The sequence below is a fragment of the Tenrec ecaudatus genome, chromosome 4 (genome assembly GCF_050624435.1).
Source record: "Tenrec ecaudatus isolate mTenEca1 chromosome 4, mTenEca1.hap1, whole genome shotgun sequence".
Classification (NCBI taxonomy): Eukaryota; Metazoa; Chordata; class Mammalia; order Afrosoricida; family Tenrecidae; genus Tenrec; species Tenrec ecaudatus.
The window spans coordinates 55,306,996-55,314,052 of record NC_134533.1 but is presented as its reverse complement, the minus strand read 5'-3'; positions in this window follow the sequence as shown (position 1 = coordinate 55,314,052).

Below are 7,057 nucleotides of genomic sequence, written 5' to 3'. Positions count from 1 at the left end.
ACATACCACTGTTTAATATTGATTGAACAGCTTTTCGGCTCCAGATGCTACTGTTGCTGTGAGGTACGGTCAGGTTGGTTCTGACGCATGGCAACCCTGTGGACCAGGAATGAAGCATCTCCTGGTCTAGCAATACTGGCACAATGCTTGCTATGCTTGAGATTGCCATTGTAGTCACTGGGCCAATCTATGCTGTTCCCAGTCTTTTTCTTTAATACCGATTTTATATTTTACCAAGCATGGGGTCTTTGTTCAGGGCCAGGGCCCGTCTGATAACATGTCTAAAATATAGGAGACAAAGTTTTGCCCTTCTCACTTCTAAGGAAAATTCTGGCTGACCTTCTTCTAAGATAGACTTGTTCCTTCTTCTGGCAGTTCATGGGATATTTAACATTCTTTTTCAACAATGTAATTCAAAGGCTTTAAGGAGTCCTGGTGGCCTAGAGGTGACTCAATGGGCTGCTAACCACAAGGTCAGCAGTTTGAAACCACCGGCGGGGACACAGGAGAAAGATAAGGATTTTTACTCCAGGGAAGAGTGAGAGTCTTGGAAACCCACAGGGGACAGTTCTACCCTGTCCTGTAGAGTTGCTATGAGTCAGAACCAACTTGATGTGAATGTGACACATTTGTTAGTCTCCCTTGTTCATTGTCTAGGTTTCACATGAATAAAGCAATTGAAAAATACCATGTCATGGGTCAGGTGCACACTAGTCCTCAAAATGACATCTTTGATTTTTAATACTCTAAAGCAGTCTTTTTCCTTTTTTTTTTTAGCACATTTCCCCAGTGCAGTCAGCCATTTAACTTCTTATTGTTGCTTCAGTGGGCGTTAATCCATGTAATATAAAGTTCTTGAAAATTTCGATATTTTCTCTATCAAAATGTTGCTTATTGAACTAGTCATGAGAATTTTAGCCTTCTTTATGTTTACCTTTAATCTATATTGAGGGAAATAGTCTGATTTTCATCAGTAAGTGCTTCAATTCCTCACTTTCAACAAGCAAGGTTGTGTCACCTGCACATCACAGGTTGGTAATGAATCTTCCTCCAATCCAGATGCTGTATTCTTCATGCAGTCCAGTTTCTCAGACTATTTGCTCAGCAGGCAGACTGGATGAATGTGGGGAATAGATACATCCCTTATGCATAGCTTTCCTGATTTTAACCCCTTGGGATCGTCTTGGTCTCTTGGAATGATGGCCTCTTGGTTCATGAACTTGTGCTGCGTGCGCACAATGAAATGTTCCAGAATTCCCATTCTTTGGTATGTCATCTGCAATTAGGTGGGTACATCATCCATTTCATCTTTTCATTTTGATTCAGAACTTAGTGAGGAGCAAACTGAGGCTCCGATGAAATGATGTATTTAAAGCTAAGGGTAAGGAATGAGATTCAAACTCAGGTCTTTCTATTCCTATCCCCAAGCAATATAATTGCTGTTTTTTTCATGAACTTTTCCAACTCACAAGCATTAAGACATATCCAAATTTCTTTTTAGGGTGGCATTCCCTTTACCACCACAACCCCAAACAAACAATCAAACAAACCACCACACTCACTGCCGTCAAATCAATTCTGACTCATAGTGATTGTGTAAGACAGGGTAGAGCTGCCCCTGTGGGTTCATGAGACTGTGACTCTTTATGGGCGTAGAAAGCCTTACTTTTATCCTTTAGACTCAGCTGGTGGTTTCAAACTGCTGATCCTGTGGTTAGCAGGCCGATTCATCACCACTATGCCATGTCTCAGCCCACCCAAAATGGAGATCAGAGAAGCAACAGAGGAAGGAGAACAGAGAATACAGGGAGTGAGAGCAACAGGGAATAGTTGGTACGCTTTTTCATGATTTGCATACCAGCTCTTTAATTTATTCACTTGAGATAATTTTAATCCTACAGAAAAGTTTAATTAATAATAAAAGAGTTCTCATATACCGTTCATCCATGTTCACCAACTGTCAACATTTTGTCTGCTTTATCATTATGAATATCCCTCTTCCTCCCTAAATATTTACCTTACATAACTGTAATTGGAGTATCAAAATCAAGAAATTCAACGTTAATAGTAATATACAGACCTTATTCAAATTTCACCACCTCCATATAGCACTTCCCCGCCCCCTGTCTCGGGATCCAATGCACGGTCACGCATTGCATTTAATTATCAGAAATCTTTCACTTTCTTTGAGCTGGCAGACCCCTATGTTCTTCTTTGTCTGTCACGGTATGGATGTCTTTTCACAAAGTCTACGCCATGAATTAGGTAGATGGGGCCTCTCGGTGGTGTGTCAGATGGTTTGTTCATGATTAGACTCGAGTTTTAGGTGCCTGTGTCTCTGGCAGGGAACCACTGAAGTGATGTGGTCTCCGTTTGTGCCGCGAATGATGCTCCCCTGTGCCTCAAAACCCTCCATCGCACAGGTGAGAGGAAAGTTAATAACCAGGGGAACAAAGGAGAGCTTTTTGGAGGCGAGTGCACTCCTTCAGGACACACACGCACTAGCATCCCCTGGGGTCTTTATCTAGACTTTGCTGGGGACACGGTCATTAGTTTTTACTTTACTCCAGCGGTTTTCCACAGCTGTTTAGGTTGTGGAGGGCCTCGGAAACAAGGCCATCTTTATAAACTTTGGAAAGACCCAGCCTCCAAATGTGTGCTCCTGAAAACAAAAGCATCAGGGAAAAGCACTGCAGCCACACAAATCAAGCCACAGAATGAGTTGTTGGACTGCACATTATTGGGTCTTCTACGAATGCTTCCAGTTCCCTGCCTCTTCATTCTGCTTTCTGTGAGCCAGGTCTAGCCACCCAGGAGTGGCAGGAACTGAATTTTTCAAAGAAAAATTATGAGACAAAAAATTGTGGTTAATGTAATAGGAGGTCGAGTCAAGTATTGTTTCTAGCATTCTGTTTCTTTTTTTTTCCTTAGTTAGCTTTTTATTTATTAAAAAAATCATTTTATTAGGGCTCACACAACTCTTATCACAATCCATACATACATCAATTGAGTAAAGCACCCTTATACATTCGTTGCCCTCTTCATTCTCAAAATTCGCCTTCCACTTAGGTTCCTGGAATCAGCTCATTTTCCTTTCTTCCCTCCCCCTCCCTCGCCGCTCCCCCTCCCTCATGAACCCTTAATAATTTATAAATTATTATTTTATCTTATCTTACACTGCCCGGTGTCTCCCTTTACCCATCTTTCTGTTGCCCATCCCTCAGAGAGGAGGTTAAATGTAGATCCTTGTGATCTGTTCCCTCCCGGTATCGCCACTCTTACCGCTGGTCCTGGGGGGTCCATCTGTCCTAGATTCCCTATGTTTCCAGTTCCCATCTGTACCGCTGTGCATCCTCTGGTCTAACCAGGTTTGCAAGGTAGAATTGGGATCATGATAATTGTGTGGAAGGAAGTGTTTAAGAACTAGAGGAAGGTTGTGAGTTTCATTGTTGCTGCACTGAACCCTGAGCGACTCATCTCCTCCCCACTACCCTCCTGCAAGGGATGTCCAGTTGTCGACAGGTGGGCATTGGGTCCCCATCACATGGTCCCCTCATTCACGATTATTTGATTCCCCCCCCCCACCCCGCCTTTGTTGCTTGAAACCTGGTCTCCTCGGCCCTTCATGATCACACATGTTGGTGTGCTGCTTCCATGTGGGCTTTGTTGCTTCTGGGCTAAATGGCCACTTGTTTACTTTCAAGCCTTTAAGATTGTTTCTTATATGCATGGGTTTATTCCAAAAAGAGCATTTTTAAGGACGTCTCTGAAATCAGTGAATGGCAGCCAGCACGTTCTCTCCGTAAAACACTCGTCTTGGTCTCGTTGATGCACTACAACTCACAGCCCTGCAGTTAGTTCCATCTAGTAACTCTGCGCCAGCACAGGCTAGAACTGCCCTGTGGATTTCTGAGACAAACTCCGCAGAAGAGTAAACAGCCGTATCGAGTCCTGGTTGTCAGCGACCAGCCTCTAACACCCATAGGGCCAGTAGGTGCAATTGTACGGCGATAATATATAAAGATCATAATAAAGTCATGGCGGACAGAAACGAGAGGAGAGAGAGTAAAATAGAGGAGTCAGGCACATTTTATAGTAGCATGCTCACCTCAGCCCCTCTTGATGGTCCACGTGGAGGTGGGAGGAGAGAGCATCTTTACCATCTGGGGACATTTATTGGCAGCCATAGGACATGCAAACCCGGTAGTTACATCCGTCGCGAGGTGGGTGGAATCTCCAGTAAGGTCCCTGAGCTGACAGGTGAGGAAACCTAAAACCTGCACTGGGGGAGGTGTGAGGGGGGCTGGGTGACATGGGGGAAGAGAAAGCAACAGGAGGTCGGCTTCCGGAGGGAGATAAAATCAACAGGTGCTCGCTTTAAGGCAGCAGCGCTGTTAGGGGAGAATCTGTGGGAATGATACTTAAAGCGGGATCATTGGACTGTGTCTCTAACTTACCAAGGTGGAGGCTTTCCTACTGTGGAATACTAGCTTCCAGATTCCCTCTGTTACAAGTTAGGGAATATAATCCTCCTCGCATTTCCCTCAGTATTCCTTTCCCAGAGCTGGTAGCTTTCAACTGCTGAGCGTATAGTTAGCAGCCCAATGCATAACCTCGAGATTCCAATCAAAACTGACTGCTGAGGGGATCTGCTGGGTCAGTTGCAGTCAAGGTAGAGAGTTCAGCTCGGGATGGCCATGCTGACTGGTTGTTGAGCCTTCCTTGGGGAAATATTGACAGATAAGTTTGCAATGGGTGCAAGGTGATCGTGGGAGCTCATTATCAAAACATTTCCATTTCCAAAAACGGAAAACTTCATTGGTGAGGAAAAAAACAAAATAGGAAATCGAGAATCCCTCCCTACCAATACACACCCCTTACAATGCACCTGTTCGTTCTTCACAAGTAGCAATGCTGTCTTATTCGAAGCTGGCTGTGCAGCCTTACCTCAGCCCCCCTGCAGCAATGCTCTTGCCCCTTTAGACTTACATTGTTCCTCAAACTGGAAGGACATTTAAAAGGAGCAATTTGAGTGTGGGGGCCATGCCCTGACTGTTGTTTTGATGTGGTGTAGCTGGAAGAGCAGGAAGAGTGACCGAAATAGAAACACTGCCTGCAGAAGGGTGTAGGCCTAGATGGAGGTTGTGTTGAGAAAAGTTAGCTTCCTGTTTCGATATTTTTGTTTAGGAACACTTTCCATGCATTTGGAGTTATTATGCTCGTATGGTCTACAGATTGGGGAATTGCGGTTCTTAGATTTTAATCGCAGAAATCCACGTCCAACTCAAACCAGTGGCCTTGGAATCTATTCTAACTCATGGCCACCCCGAGTGCGTCAGAGTGGAATTGTGCTTAATACAATTTTCAATGTTTGGTATTTGGGAAGTAGGCTCCAAGGGCCTCTGAGGGAGCTCAGGATGGATTTGAGCATCCAATGTTCCAGCTAGCCCTGTAACACGCTGTCTGTTCCACTGAGGGCTCCTCATGGTTACTATGAGTGTCATTGGGCATTGCAACCCAGAGCACCCCTGAGTAAAACTGCCTGGAAGCAGTTCTAGGCTGTCGTCTTTATAGAAGCAGACCAAAGGCTCCTTAAGGGAACGCAAATGCCAGACAAGAGCCACGACGAGAAAGAACGGTGGGATGCTCCAGCAGTTTTGCAATTGGCATCGAGGTGATGGCTGCTGAGCTTGTGGAGGTCCTGGTTCCCGCTGGCGAGTGATTAGGTGAGGCTGGAGTGCCTGGGGTGGTCATATTTGACCACTAGCAGTCTGTGAATTCCTCCCAAGTTTTTTTCTTACAAACCTTAATGTTTTTTGGTATGTACCATCGTAAGAAAAAGATTATACACACCTGCTTTACTGTATCCCTTCCCAGAGGCAGGTGCCTGAAGGCAGAACGTGGGTCTGGCCCATTCCGTTGTCTTGGCAGAACAGTGTCGAAAGGCACACACTTGTTGTGCACCGCGTATCTGTGGCACTGAGCAGGCTGCTTTTGTGGAAAGGGCTGTGATAGGTAAGCAATGAGGACCGTCTTGAGGGACCACTTCTCCAACAGCTGTTGATCCGAAGGATAGAGAGTCTTTTAAAGCACGGATTAAAGGACACCTTGAATCTGAAATAGAGCAAATGACAAAGTGGTGAAAGAAAAGACACCAAACACATGTCTGGAGAAAGAGGGCGAACCCAGCCGCTGGCAGGATGAGCAGGTTAATTAAAGAACCCGTCCTGATGATGCTGGCACATCTTCAACTCAGACTGACATTAGCTCAAGGCATGGCCCCCAATCTATCTTTTCCACTAGCTGCCACAGAGCTGAGATACTTACCAGCAAAGTCAGCCCTTCAGGACCTTCTAGACGAGTGTAATTGTGCCCGAGGAAGGGACCAACTCCAAGGAAGGTAATACATTACCTCAGGGATTAGGAGAAACAGGCGTATTTGATTAACTCTTGACTACCTAATAATGGATGGAATGGACAACAGGAGGAGAAAGCGAGGGAATGAATGACCTCTGAGAGTCTCTCGTGTGCTTGCCACCGTGATGGGCACCCTGTTCACTCATTTCAACAATAACCCAATGTCATAGTTAAGCGTGCCAGCTATTCTGTCAGAAAAACCTGGGTTCACATCGCAGCTTGCATGTGGTTAGGTCTCTTTTCTATCAGCATGGTTTCTTTGTCTGTAAGACCATTGTGAGCTCGACAGAGGCTGGCAAGGGGAGGCGAGGGGGCAGGGGGAGGAATCTTCACACAAAAGAGAAGTGGAGACATGTGTCCACACATACCCCTCCAGCACAAAGGAAGGTGTGCAGAGCGGAATAAAACAGATTTCCTCATCCGTGGAAGAGACCCAGAGATGGCTGCGATAACAAGGTAGCTGCGGGTCAGGGAGAGGAGGCAGGATGGTCACACTAACCTCACAATGGCTGACGAGACTCTTGAGTTGGGGCTGAGACAAGAGCACAGCACGAAGTCTGGGGTACTGGGGTGCACGTGCCTGGAAAGAGAAGGTACATTACAGAGGACCGGCCAACAGCAGAAGGCCCACCAGAAAGCC